The sequence below is a fragment of the Hibiscus syriacus genome, unplaced genomic scaffold (assembly GCF_006381635.1).
Source record: "Hibiscus syriacus cultivar Baekdansim isolate YM2019G1 unplaced genomic scaffold, ASM638163v2 tig00002840_pilon, whole genome shotgun sequence".
Classification (NCBI taxonomy): domain Eukaryota; kingdom Viridiplantae; phylum Streptophyta; class Magnoliopsida; order Malvales; family Malvaceae; genus Hibiscus; species Hibiscus syriacus.
The window spans coordinates 8,132,222-8,148,319 of record NW_024061947.1 but is presented as its reverse complement, the minus strand read 5'-3'; the positions used below and the strand labels follow the sequence as shown (position 1 = coordinate 8,148,319).

Sequence of the window (16,098 nt, the reverse complement as noted above, 5' to 3'; positions counted from 1 at the left end):
AGCCCTTGAAGCTCGGGATCATCATCTGCAGCCGGTGCCGGTGGAGGTTGAGTACGAGAGGAGCTAGGAGCAGGAGGTGCTCGTGAAGAACTCGCTCCCGGAGTTTGCTTAGAGGGTCGATAAACCTATTGATCAGTTTCCTCTTCCTGTTTCCAATCATCTTTCTTCAAGGAGGTGAGATTGATTTGGTTTTGAAGAGGAATGTGATTGTCAAGAGAGACGTTAAGACCGAGTTTTATAAAAAGATTACTAAGTAGACACCCATAAACTAAAGTTTTGACATGTTTAGAAGGGACACCATTTATGGTTTTTACTAGTTCACTGCAAATAATTTGTGGCAAATTGATTTTTCTATTATGTTGGATACAATACATCCAGATACAATACATCCACCATAAATCCCTAATACGAAGAGTGGAGTACATACCTCCGGATGGTCTAAACCACCAATAGATCATCAAATGGAGAAATCGATCATGATGAGATCGTAAAGTACTAACACTAGCGTTAGGAAGATAGGGATATGCCACAGTTTCTTTTTCATTGTATAGACCATTGTCATCTAGCCCAAATTGCCTAGCGATAGACTCGAAGTCAATATGAACATATTGTCCTAAAAGGTAGGATCTGATTCCTATAGTCCCACATTGAGTCTGGTTTTGAATACATACCGTATTAGAGTAGAAAATATGGACTAAATGATGATAGACAATTGGTTTAAGGTGAAATAGTTTATCAAACTTCCCGGACTTGAGAGTCGGTAGGTATTAAAAGTTGATGTCTACCATGGCTTGAACAGAGGAAATACGTTCTTCCCGGATTTTATAAGATTGAAAAGAGTTCATATACCTATGGTAGAGTTCATCCCTACGACGCTCAGGCATATTAAAACAGGAACTTATAATGGTCATGTTTTGGTCATTCGAGTTTGGATTTTGAGGTTGAGGAGGAATAGGATTAGGGGGTTGGTTAGAACGACTCGAAGAGGACCTAGGGCGTTTTGGGTTTGACATGATTTAGGAAACGAAATTAGAACCTACAATTTTGAAACACATGTATGCAAAATAATTAATCCCAAAACTCAATTGAGTCCGCAATAATTCAAGATTCTCTAAACTGAATCCTAATGGACATGATTTTGAAAACTATTTGAAAATAACATTAGAAATATCATAATACATATAATTTTTATGAAAACAATACAATTAAATCAAAAACAATAATTTTCGAAAATCATTTTTTTTATTTCGAAAATTCAAAGACAATGTTGAAAAATTGTTTGTTTTTGACAAAATTGATTGTAAAATCTAGTTTAGAATCATAATATAATCAATGCCCGGTATAATGTTCATCCTAGAACTAATCAAAACTAGTTCTAAGTTCAGAAATCAATAAAACAAATGTTTTGAAATATTACCTTGAAAATTTTGGATTGAGAGGAATGTGATGTTGTCTTGCATGATTTGATGATAAAAGCAGGATTAGGAGATGAAGAACAATTGAAATCCGTCAAAATTACGTTGATTTGAAGCGAAAGGAGAAACTAGAGAGAGAGGTGAACGGCGGTTTTGAGAGTGTTTTAAGGGTTTGAGAAAATAAATAGAAAAACAAGGTTTTTATCCAAAAACTCAATGGATGTATCGATGCATAACCTTGAGCATCGATGCACATTCAAGGAGTGAATCGATGCACCTTCATGGTGTATCGATGCACATTCAAAGGGATGCATCGATACACTGTTCAGTGTATCGATGCATTAAGTACAAAAATGTCAAAAATCCGTTTTAAACATTCAAAATGCTAAATTAATAAGCTATAGTGGTATTTGGAAACTCATATATTGAAAATTAATCATGTTCAATCAATCAATTTAATCCTTAAACTACATTTGAACATAAAATTAATTTTCACTAAGAATCATAAACTCCCCTAACTAATAGTAAAGAATGCAATAAAAAATTATTATTATTATAAGCATTTTTCATTTATTCTTAAAAGTGCTAAAATTAATTTAAACACTAAGTGAAGATAGGCCAGTTAAACCTAATTCTCTCCTAAGTGTCCAAAATCTTTCTTTGTCTAAAGGTTTTGTAAAGATATCTGCTAATTGATGCAAAGTATCAATAAATTCTAGAACTACATCTTCCTTAGCGACATGGTCTTTAATGAAGTGATGTCTAATTTCAATATGTTTAGTTCTAGAGTGTTTGATGAGATTTTTAGTGAGACAAATAGCACTAGAATTATCACACTTGATAGGAATGGTGCCTACTTCAACTCCATAATCAAAAAGTTGTTGTTTCATCCATAAAACTTGTGCACAACAACTATCAACTGAAATATATTATAATTCAGTGGTAGATAATGCAACACAATTTTGTTTCTTTGAAAACCAAGAAATCAACATATTTCCAAGGAATTGGCAAGTACCGGATGTGCTTTTCCTATCTAATTTGCATCCTCCATAATCCGCATTAGAGAAGGTATGTTATCTAAAGGTAGAGTCTCTAGGATACCAAAGTCCTAAACTAGGAGTGTCCTTAAGGTATCTAAAGATTCTCTTAACAGCTAGTAAATGTGATTCCTTAGGAAATGATTGAAATCTAGCACATAAGCAAACACTAAACATAATGTCCGGTCTACTTGCAGTTAGATAAAGCAAAGAGCCAATCATTGACCTATATAATTTAACATCCACACATTTACCTCCTTCATCTATGTCAAGCTTTGTTGATGACCTCATTAGAGTGTTATGAGGTTTCCCATTTTCCAATTCAAACTTCTTGAGCATATCTTTGACGTACTTAGCTTGATTGATAAAGATGCCATCTTTTCTTTGCTTGATTTGGAGTCCCAATAAAAATGAGAGCTCCCCCATCATGCTCATCTCAAATTCACTTTGCATTAGCTTAGAAAATTCTTGGCAAAGAACATCATTAATAGAACCAAAAATTATATCATCAACGTAAATTTGAACTACTAATAAATCTTTACCTTTATGCTTTAAAAACAATGTAGTGTCAACCTTCCCTTTTGAAAAACCTTTTTCAATTAAAAAATTTGACAATCTTTCATACCAAGCTCTAAGAGTTTGTTTTAAACCATAAAACGCTTTTGTCAATTTAAGAACATGATTTGGAAATTTTGAATCTTCAAAACCAGGAGGTTGTTCCACATATACTTCTTCTTTTATAAAACCATTTAAAAAATGCACTTTTAACATCTATTTGATATAATTTAAATTCATGAAAACATGCAAATACTAATAACATTCTAATTGCTTCCATCCTAGCTACGGGAGCGTATGTTTCATCATAGTCTATGCCTTCTTCTTGAGTATACCCTTGAGCAACAAGTCTAGCCTTTTTTCTCACTATATTACCACTTTTATCAAGCTTATTCCTAAATACCCATCCAGTACCTACAGTAGATTTATTACTAGGCCTTTCAACTAATGTCCATACTTTACTTCTCTCAAATTGATTTAACTCTTCTTGCATAGCCAAAATCCAATATTTATCTTTTAATGTTTCTTTAATGTTCTTAGGCTCTATGCATGAAATAAATGCAACATAATTACAAATATTTCTAAGAGAATATTGTGTAGTTACCCCTTTGGATGGATCACCTATAATTTCACCATCCTTGACATAGTTGTACTCTCTTGGATAAGATACTTCCCTTTCTTCAATAGTTGGATTCTAAAGAGGATCATGAGTTTCCTCATCTTTTGTTTCCTCTTTTGATGATGATTCTCCAATGTCATGTCTAACGTCATTTGCTTGGATAATACCTATATCATCATCAACACAAGAATCCTTCTTCGGAAGGAGATTATCATCGAAAACAACATGTATAGACTCTTCTGCAACTAAAGTTTTTTATTAAATACTCGATAAGCTTTAGAATTTAAGGAATATCCCAGAAAAATTCCTTCATCACTTTTAGCATCAAATTTGCCAAGGTTTTCTTTACCATTGTTTAAAACAAAACATTTACATCCGAAAGGATGAAAATAGCTAATGTTAGGCTTTTTATTTTTGAAAATTTCATGTGGAGTTTTCTTTAAAATTGGCCTAATCATTACTCAATTTACAACATAACAAGCGGTATTTGTGGCTTCCGCCCAAAAATATTTGGCAAATTATTTTCACAAAGCATAGTTCTAGTCATTTCCTCTAAAGTTTGATTTTTCCTCTCAATAACTCCATTTTGTTGAGGGGTTCTAGGTGCTGAAAAATTATGGCTAATACCATTAGAATTACAAAACTCAGTAAATCCAAGATTTTCAAATTCAGTGCCATGATCACTTTTAACACTAGTGATAGAGTAACCTTTTTCGTTTTGGATTATTTTTGAAAAAGTGATAAAATGTTCTAATGCTTCATCTTTAGTACTTTAAAATAGAACCCAAGTATATCTAGAATAATCATCTACCAAAACAAATGCATATTGTTTTCCACCCAAGCTAGTAGTCCTAGTTGGCCCAAAAAGATCTATATGAATCAATTGTAATACTCTACTAGTTGATATATCATTAATGAATTTAAAAGAAACTCGCTTTTGATTTCCTTTAGCATAAGCATCACAGATTTTATCATTATCAAATTTCAGTTTAGGCAGCCCTCTTACTAGGTCTCATTTAATTAAAACTGTTGCAAAACACTCATGCTAGCATGTCCTAGTCTCCTATGTCATAACCAACTATCATGTTCATCCTTAGAAACTAGGCATAGATTAGTCATATCAATAGAGTCTAAATGCACCATGTATATGGTTTCTATTCTATGACCAATAAGCATAATCAGATTAGATACAATATCAATGACTTTACAACCATTAGTTTCAAACATGACATTGAATCCCTTATCACATAATTGACTAATACTCAATAGATTATGCTTTAATCCATTCACATATAAAATATTTTTAATTTGTATGGAAGAGGTATTACCTATAGTACCTATACCTTCAATGTGACCTTTTGAATCATCACCAAAAGTCACTTCTCCTCCATTTTTAGCGTGAAGCTCAATGAACTGGCTTTTGTCTCCGGTCATGTGTCTTGAGCATCCACTATCAAGGTAGCATGAGTTTGAATTTGTTTCTCGTGCATTGTAGCAATGCTCATTTTCCTACAAACATAGATTAATTTTTTATTTTTGGTACCCAAATTCTTTTGGGTCCATATTCATTAGTTTCCAAAATTCTAGTCCCATTAGGTATCCATTTGTGTATGATATCCTTATCTTTAGTAGTAATGAGTTCTTTAGGAACCCATATACTTCTAACGATTTTTCCATTAGAGGTTCTTCGGGGACTTCTATGATTGTAGTTTCTAAAACTTTTTCTAACAAAGTTGGATTTTGAATTTTTATATTTTTCAAAACTTTTTGTTCCAACTTTATTAAAAAAAGCTTTAAGATCATCAATTTCTTTTTGATGATCATCATGAACTTTTGAAAGTAAGTTATGCAAATCAGTATTTTTCTTTTCAAAATCTTTAATTTTGATTTACAAATCTTTAATCTTACTTTCAAGATCATTGTTGGCTTTGGACATAAGACTATTTTCATTTTTTAATTTTGAAAATAGAGTCTTATAATCTGAAACCAACCCATTATAATCCTCTAATAAATCATCATAAGATAATTCATCCGAATCAAATGAGTTAGAGGTTACCTTAGAGTTTTCCCTGATGGCCATTAAACACAAGTTGGCTAGTTCTTATTCCTCTTCATCGGAACCTTCTTCATCACTCCATGTAGCCACGTGTGCCTTGTGCTTTTTCTTGGATTGACCATTTTTCTTCAATTAAGGGCAATCATATTTGACATGCCCTGACTTTTTGCATTCGTAGCAAATAATCGGGTCTTTCTCATTCGATTCAGTTTTGAAGCCTTCATTACATTTGAATTTTCTTCCTCGGTTGGGCCTCATCAATTTCCTGAATCTTTTGGCAAATAATGCCATTTCCTCGTCATCGTCATCTTCATCCAAATCACTCTTATCTTTTGTGGATTTGAGAGTAACTCTAATATTTTTCTTCTTCTCCTTCTCATTTGGTATCTCGTCAATCTTATCGAGGTCCACCTCATCTTAAAGTATCATTTCATGAGTGAGGAGGGAACTGATTAGCTCTTCAAGAGTTAAGGACTTTAGGTTCTTAGCCTCGATGATTGTCGTCTTCTTTGATTGCCACGATTTTGGAAGTGAGAAAACTAATTTCCTCACAAGCTTTTCATTTGGAATGATCTCTCCATATGATTTGAGACCATTGAAAATCGTTGAAAATCTATACGTCATAGGTTTGATATCTTCATTTGGTTTCATCCTGAAATTTTCATAGTTATGCGTTAGAAGACTAATTTTAGATTCTTTTACCTCGTCTGTGCCTCCATGAGTGACTTGTAGTTTATCCCATATTTCTTTAGCGGTTGTACAAGATGAAACTCTTCCGTATTCATCTGGTCCAAGAGCACAAAATATGATATGGATGGCTTTGGAGTTGAGCTGGAACATTCTTGTCTCTCCGTCACTCCACAATCTTGGATAAGTGAGAGACTTGATATATCCGTCTTCTATAACATTTCATGCTCCCATGTCACTTGCTTGAATGAAATACATCATCCTATTCTTCCAATAGGCATAGTTAGCTCTATTGAAGAAAGGAGGATTGTTGACGGGCATCGAATTGAGACGGGTTTCGAATTGAGATCGGAGTCGAATTTTGAAGTGAAGGCCATTGATGACTTGATTATCGATGTAACTCTTATCGAATCGACTCAAGAGGCGATTAAACCTTCAAATGAGTGAGGCTATAATACCAATTGTTGAGTTAATCGATCGATGGAATATGTCAATAGGAGGGGTGAATTGGCAATTAAAAATTTGGTGGAAGCTTTTGCAGAAAATTGAAAGTAATTGCATAGCGATTTAGAGTGGTTCGACTTTCTCAACCAAAGTCTATGTCCAATACCTTAGCTATCCACACTAAGGATTCTCCAACAAATTCACTAATTTGTTCTTTCTTTTGAGGCCAAAGAGATAACCTTACAATTCCCTCAAGAATATATCCCAATTCTTGAGAACACTCTTTCTCAAATAGAATATTACAAATTCGCAAACTTAATGAAAAACCTCACAAGGCAAATGTGTTTGCACAATTCTATAACAAAGAAAGAACACTCAAGAATAATACAATTAAGCACAATAAGTGTTCTTGAAAGCAAAAATGAATATTGAATGAAATAGGCTTGCAAATGCTCAAACTTGATGTTTGATGCTTTCTCTTTGATTCTCTCTTGATTGTTGTTTCTTGTTGTTGATCAATGGCTTCTAAGCTTGTTTAAATACTCATTCAATTGATTTTGAACGTTGGGGATGATTAGTGGAGTCAATGGAGCCGTTTAAGTGTGAAAACAATTAATAAAACAGTTGGGAGCGTCTGGTGCATCGATACACTATGTGTAAAATTCAAATATTTCGACCGTTGGACCCTTAGTGCATCGGTGCACTAAGAGTGCATCGATGCATGAAGTGCATTAAATGTTTCAAAATAGCCTGAGTGCATCGATGCATGAAGTGCATTCGATGTTTCAAAATAGCCTGAGTGCATCGATGCATGTCTTGTGCATCGATGCATAAAATGCATTCGATGTTCAATTTATTCAATGGTGCATCGATGCATGGATTGGTGCATCAGTACACCCTTTTGAAAAATTGATTTTAGGCTTTTTTTTTGTTCGAAATACTTTGTGAAAATTGTTTCAAAAATATTTTAAGATTAAAACACAATTTTACACTTAAGTAAGGATTGAATTTGATCTTTGAAAGACTTGGAGTAATATTTTGATATTCGAGTAATTAAATCGAAATATATTTAGAAAATCATTTGTAAAATCTTAAAATTCATTTATACTTAATTTGTTATATCGAAACATCAAAATGTTTTCAACAGAATTAGAAATCCGACCCGAAATAATAATAAAAATTATTTTTATTCAATAAAAATAGTGAAAAAATAGTGACTTAATTGAAAAAAAATAATATATAGAGGGGTATTATTGTAATTATTCTTAAATATAGAAGGAAAAATTATATATTTTTTTTTGGGTCGGGTCGGGTATTTTTCACCCTAAACCCGAACCCGACCAGAATATCACACTTAAAAAAATCCAACCCGACCCGAATATCAAACTTTAAAAAACCCGACCCGAACCTAAATTTTTTAAAAAAAATCCAACCTGATCCCGAAATTTAAAAAAAAAACCCCAACCCGACCCCGACCCAAATATCACACTTAAAAAACCCGACCCGACCCGAATATCAAACTTATAAAAACCCGAACGAACCCGAACCCGAAATTTAAAAAAAAATCCGACCCTATCCCGAATTTTTTTTTAAAAAAAATCCGACCCGAATACCAAAAGATTGATGAGGGTAGTATGGTCAAATTTCACATTCTCTCCTCCAAATGATTTCAATTTCATAATGTTATTGATGGAATTTACTCTTCCTCCCTTAATGGAATTGGATTCTATTTCTCCCTTTGAAAATTTGAACCAAACATGGTAAAGTGGTAGAATTGGATTCCAATTCTCCCTAATTCCAAGGGATTCCGACGAACCATACGTCACCTAAGAGTCATGATCGTCATTTCTCCAAGACAATAACCTAATAATACTTCTGATGGGAATAAACTAGACCAATCCTCTATTGAGATAACTATAACTAGATTAAAATGAAGAAATTAACCATAAAATAAATAAATAACACAAAAAAATTGTATATGAAAACTTCCTAAATAAGAAAAAATATTACGATCGTCAAAAAAAATCATCATGTGAAATTATTACAACAAAAGATTTTTCTTACAATCTTAATCCTCTAACTACAATAAAAAAATATTTAACTGCATATCTCGTCATCATTATAATACAATAAGATAGAAAGAAATTTTAAAATTAAATAGAAATCTCAATACTTAATTTGGTGTATTTTGAAATCAGTTAATAGAATTAAAAAGAAATCTAATGACTTAGGATATCTCATATCAAATCATTAAAGATAAAAAAAAATAGATAAAGAAGCGTACGTGAATCTATTAATAAATAAAAAACATTAAATTTAGACATTGAAATTTTGAATAATTTATTTTTGATATACCAAATTAGCATTCACATATTTTAGAGAAAAAAATATTTCTCGTCACTCTAAAGATGAGATATCATAAAAGTAAAAGAAAATAACCTCAGTGACCAAAAATGTCTTATAATATACGATTTTAACCAACTTTTTTTAGATTTGCCAAAATGACTAACTAAATCGCAATGCTATCGATAATTCGCAACGCGATCTCCGGTATCGCAAATCAGTTTCCAGATTCGCAACGCGAACTTCGACTATCACAATGCTATTTTCCAAATTCGTTGCGATAGTACAAGTTCGCGTTGCGATTTATTCCAAATTCGTTGTGATAGTCCAAAATCGCAACGACTGGTGGTATTGCATTTGTTTCTTAAGAATTTTCTCTAAAAAGATAGTATTCGCGCGGACGTGTCGAAGACACGTATTACCACGACCACGACCACGACCCCGACCCGAACCGACCTGAGACGAGACAGGCGGCGGCGCGCGAGAGTCCCCCTTGTTCTCTATCACTCAACAAGGAAGTGGGAAAGCCAAACCTTAAATATCATTCCTAAAAAAATTGGTTAAAATCGTATATTATAAGGCATTTTTGGTCACTGAGATTATTTTCTCTAAAAGTAATTGTTCTGTAAGGTAGAGACCGTATAGTTCTAATATAACTGCACATTAATCTTAACTTTTTAATTGGACCATCATCAATTAAAAATTAATTATTTGAGTATCTACACATACGTTACATATATTTTATTTTACTATTGAATTCTTATTAATATAGAATGTATAAAGGATTTTCAACCTTAGTTTTCTCTCTCTTTTTCTTGTGTTGTCGTTTCTCTTTTTTTTCATCTTTATAGTCGGCGGCGACACTCATCTTACTGATGATCGTTGACCTCTGATATTCATTTTTAATTTTATTATGTTGTATTTTTTTAATAACTCTGTCTTTGTGACATGTTTTCATATACTTTTATGACATGTTTCCTCTGCCTTTTGACATGTTTTCAATCGATTGACCGTTATTTTCATTTATCCTTTGTTGGGCTTGATCGCTCAACCAAGAACTGTCAAGAGGGGGTGAATTAGCTTTTAAAAATCTTTGGTGTGGAAGCAATAAAAGATAGAAAAATTGACACAAAAATTTATATTGGTTCGACTTTTCAACAAAGTCTACTTCCACTGCTCAGCTCGACACTAAAGATTTTCTAACAAATTCACTAAATTTGTTTTACCTTTCAAAGGATAAGGTTTAACCTTTACAACTCTAATTTTTCCAAAGGCTAAACTAAAACCTCTCCCCCTTTTTACAAGGTTTACTTTGGGTAAACAAGAATACCTCAATATGTAGGTGTTCACAAAGATTTAAGCTCACAAATAATGAATGCGAAGATATTCAATAAGGCTCAATACACCATATACAAGAGATAATGATTGAAATAGGAGTGTCATTGGTTATATGTAGTAACCTTTTAAGTGTCATTGGAGTGTTTTTATTGTGTCAAATGAGTTTCTAGTCGTTTATGACCGTTTGGGGGTGAATTATAACCCTTTGAAGCCTTTATTCCCCTAAATTTATACTTTTTCTGCACAATGGTTTCAAAACCAATAAGGGGATTTCGAACCCTCTAAAAAATATGACTATTGGAACAAGGGGTTTAGGAACGAGGCAGGGGGGTTTAGAAGCCAAATAAGGGGTTTCTAAACCAATCATAAATTTTTGAAACTTTGAGCATTCTGCCTCAAAGGTTTCAAAACCTTCATGGGGGGTTTCAAAATCATGCTCCAACTTTTATAAAATTTGTCATGTCTTGTGTTTCAAAAATAATTTTAAGCATAAAAATGATTGAGTAAGTATTTGAAAAAGTTTGACAAAGTTAGAAAATATTTAAAACATATTTCTCAAATTAATTTAGACTTTAAATTATTTTTTGAATCATTTGAATAAATTCAATTAATTAAGTTCAAAAACAAGTTGTCTTTATTTGTTATATCAAAATATAGGTTCAACATCCCTTTTCTCAGTGTTGAATTTAACATTGTCACGACTGATCAAGATAACACTCATTTGTTATCATGCTAATACTCTATGATTTGGACCATTTGATTGGATTTGGGTACAAGATTTTCGTTTGTTGATAGTTTCCTCACGTCGCTCGATTCTTATTTGTGGTTTTTCAATGGTTTTTCAATAGTTTGATCCTCTTTTTTTTTGTCGATACGGTCAGATCTATTCGTATCTATCTTTCTTTCAAGTTTATTTGGTTAAGTTATTATCTTTTTTCTTGTATGGTCCTTGTGTGATCTTAAGTGGGTTAGTTTCTTGTGTTAATGATCATAGAAAAATATTCTTATTATATATTTTAATTTACGATTGTAGTTGTAAACTTTCATTGTAATTTGGATATTTTTTTATTTATAATAAAACTGACAGCTTCTATCTTATTAAAATATAAAATGTATTAAATCACTCTAACATGGGCTAACCTTTTATAAAACTAAATATCATACAATTATTATTATTTTCTTAACAATGGTAACTGAATTTCATTATTAAATTAATGGAAGAAATCAAAATTACAACGCAGCCGAAGAGAAAATTGGAGACAACAGTCATAAAAAAATCAGACATAAAACAAAAATATTAAACCCAAATACATGAAGAAAAATGAAACATTTCATTGAGAATGAAGTCAAACATTAAAGAATCTAGTAACCTTCATAAAACTTTTTGTCTATATCGAACAAGACGCTTTACAAAGTAATAAAGGAGTGTTAAGTGAAGGAAACAATTTGACAGACTCCATCCCTACACAATTCTGGTTATTTTGGCAAACAACCTTTTATTAAAGACGATATTTGACAATACGTGACCACTGACAAACCAATTTCAGAAAATAAATATAGTGATAAATCTTTGTGCGAGCACCAACATGACCACAGAGATATGCAAAAAAATTACCAAAAGCCATAAGGAGCGTGCCACAATAACATAGAGAAAATGTACCACAAGAGCAAATAAAAACGTGTCACAAGGATAAATATTTTTATTTAAAATTTAAAAAACTAAAGAAAAAATAAAAACAAATGACATAATATGAAAAAAGAAAAAAAAAATAATAATCATTGGTATTTGACAACTAATATTGAGATTATTATCGTTGTCAATTAAACAAAAAAAAAGAACGCGACAAAAATATGATAGAAAACTTAAAAATTACCAAAAGCCATAAGGAGCGTGCCAATAACATAGAGAAAATGTACCACAAGAGCAAATAAAACGTGTCACAAGGATAAATATTTATTTAAAATTTAAAAAACTAAGAAAAATAAAAACAAATGACATAATATGAAAAAAGAAAAAAAAAATAATAATCATTGGTATTTGACAACTAATATTGAGATTATTATCGTTGTCAATTAAACAAAAAAAAAAGAAACGCGACACAAAAATATGGATAGAAAACTTAACTTTGGAGAGAGAGAGAGAGGACACCTTGTAGCATACAATTATTAGTTATTATATAGGTTATGATACGAAATTATTTGACAAAATTTGATTAGACAATATCCTTAGCTAAAATATTCAATTTATTCTTAGTCAAAAGTGCAATTTTTATGGAACGATTTCAAACAATACAATTGTATACACCAAATGAGTTGATGAGATACAGGGAGAGCTTATGGCAATATGGATTAAAATAGAGCGGGTAATTGAAGTCAATGACAACGACTTCCGTCACTAGAGGCATGATAGAAGCAGCCGGTAAGAATAAAACCAGGTTTGTTATGAATGAAAAGAAAAACAAACCCTAAACAATCATATGAAGAATAGACAGAGCCCATCAAAGAACACATGCCCAGTAAAGAATTAAAAATATGCCTGATAAAAAAAGTCTAAGCAAGTCTGGGTGGTATTGTTGGTTATCAGGCTAGTCGCACACCCTAGAAGTCTCCAGTTTGAACCCGGGCTCGTATATTTTACCTATATATATATTTGTAAGTGGGAGGGGCTTTCTTTGGTTGTTTGTTATCTGCTTTGTTGGAGGTTTTCTGGTGCAAGTAGTGCCTGGGAATTCAGTTGTAATTGATGTACAGTTTTATTGGCTATAAATATTCACATTTATCCCCCAAAAAACACCGAGAGTGCAGATCCAAACCTTTAAATCTAATAGCATGATAAAATAAAAAATAAGGAATTCATTTGCTTTTCATCATTATCCAGTTGACTTACAAGTATTGTACATTCTATCCCTTGACATCAAATGAAGTGTTGGCAGTACCTTTACTGATTCATATGACCCGTGTGAAGAATATGAGCAAACCATGCACCAAGAGAAACTAAATTGCTTGAATTTGATATTGGTAATATAACCCATATCCAAAGACATGAGAGAGAATTTTATGGACACCGTGTCGCAATATCCAATGAAAAGCAAACGAAATGATTGACAGAATTTGATTAGACAATATCATTAGTTAAAATATTCAATTAGAATTCCTAAAAGAAATTCAATTAGAAGTAAAGGTGAATAAAATTTTACTTTCATTGAAAAATTATTTTTTTTAATTTTAAATTATTCAAGTCAACTTAAATTATTAATTTTGTTTTTGAAGTTGGGTGGAGTTAGAGATTTTGTCAGCTTAAAAAATCAAAATTCAAAACAACGTCGTTTTAATATTTAAATTTTAAACTACGTCGTTCAGTCTTTATTTCTTGAGTCTTTTTTTTCCCAATTCCTTTGCAGAACACCCAGAGCCTGTAGAAACATCCACGTATCCTCTAACCAGAGCCAAAATCCCTAATTTTCCTTGTGACTCTTCTTCGATATTCAGTCATTATGGTGTCTTTGGTTTTGCGTCGGCATATCTTGGATCAGAAGAAATTTGTAATGAGGTTCGTTTTTAATATAAAATATTATTTTATAGAGAAATTCAAATAGTTTGATTTGAAAAAATTTTAAATCAACTTCGAATTGTAAAATAAGACTCGTTAACTTAAATAACTCGAAGTTTTTTAACTCGATTCGACTCGATCGAACAAGCATCTTAATTAAAAGACATGAAATATAAAGATTTTCAAATGAAGTAGTTGATACCCTAATTATTAACCATAAAATTCAAAAGAAATCCACTACTATATAAAATCATGGAACCCTACTTTCCAGCACATAAATCAGCATTTTAAAGAGATCAAATTATACAAAAAGAAAATTTAAAATGACAGCGAACAGAACCCCCTCTACTTTTAATCACAGTATCTAATCATCACTTAAAACAAGCACAAACCAGCAATTAATTAATATAAAAGTACAAACTTGCTACAAATCACAGGCAATCCACCATGTGATCTTTTCGACCGTTCCAAATTGTTTAATTCTGAGGCTTCTCAAGCGCATTATAGCTTCTCGGAGCCGGCGGCTCTTCTTCTTCTTGGAAAAGGTTTCGGGTTCTCATCGATGCCGCCGGCAGCCGACATGGGATGATACTGAACGTACTTTCCCGAGCACAACTCCGAGGCCTCGAAAAGAAATTTGAACATTCGGCTGCCGATCTTTGAAATGGAAGCCCCATTATACAATTCCTGTTTACGTTGAGCCTCCTTAGCCTGATCAGCCTCCGACACTGTGGTCCTACTTGGGTGAAGAAATTGTTGGACAGCGTGAAATTGAATGCATTCGGAAGCCGGCATAGAACCTCCGGTATCGCGCCGTAGAAGCGGTTGTGAGCCATGTTGAGCAGCTGTAACTTGGCCATGCAACCGAATGACTGCGGGATCGGACCAGTTAACCTGTTCGATCCGACATCGAATACGGTTGTTCGGTTCAAGTACCCGATTTCGAAAGGCAGACAACCGGATAGCTTGTTTGCCTAGGAACAAAACCTCAGTCATGGTTTCCCAGGCAGCCCCTATGCTTCGTGGGATGGTACCAGTGAAGTTGTTGTTCGCTAGGGTCAAATAAAGTGCCGGTGTGTTGCCGAGATTGGTAGGGACCGATTGAGAAAACACATTGTTGTTGATGAAAAGAACATCGGTGTCGAATTTGAACACGGTACGAGGGACAGTTCCAATATAGTTGTTGAAACGAAGATCGACGAAGGTTAAGTTCCTAGCATTAAGAACGTTCGACGGGAACCTCCGATGAACTTATTGTTACTCAAATCGATTTCGTAAAAGTAACGTAAACCACTAAGACCTTGACCAATGACACCACTGAAGTTGTTCGAATTGGCATGGAAGATGGCAATGTCGGGCAAGTTCGTAACGAAACGATAGAAATTCAAGTTACCACCGAACGTCGCGCCGTTGAAATCAATGCCTGCCAGTCAGGTTATGTTGAGGTCCGGCACGGTGTCGCAAATGAACCCTTTGAAGAGGCAGTAGTTGTTGCCGACCCAAGTACCGGTGTATTTTTGGGGGTCAAAGGTAATGTTCCGCTTGAGTTCTTGTGTAATGGCGAGAATCCTGGCTTGATTGGCTAAGGGGCCTGGATTGTTGTTAGGCTGTCGAGGTAAGAGACGCAGTTGAAGATTGTATAGCGGCGGACGGGGTCGAACGTAAGAGACGGTTTGAGTAGGGCGTGGTGGCGGTGAGATCGTCGGACAGGGCGGAGGACGGGGGCAATTTTGGGCGATTACGATCCGGAAGAGACATGAACTGAGGAGGAAAGCAGAAAAGAGTAGGTTTGGAAGCATGATTTGGTTGCACATTTAGAAGGATTGTGGCAGAAAGCAAACGTGCAGGTGAACAGCCTTTTATTGTTTAAAGTGTCGGTCAAATCTTGGGGCTAAATTTTAGAATCCAACACACAAGTTCCACGAAAATATAATATGATTATTATATCTAGTTGAGTATTCTTAAAATGTCAAATTTAATATATAAAAAATTCAAATGAAAATACTTTTCTATTGGATAAGACTCGTTCAGCAGTGAATTGTTTAATACTTGAT

General features: G+C 33.3%; 1 pseudogene; it reads right to left on the bottom strand.

Annotated features, from left to right (window-relative positions):
• Positions 1 to 14,483: 14,483 nt before the first annotated feature.
• LOC120153664 lies at positions 14,484 to 15,845 on the bottom strand (annotated as a pseudogene).
• Positions 15,846 to 16,098: the final 253 nt, after the last annotated feature.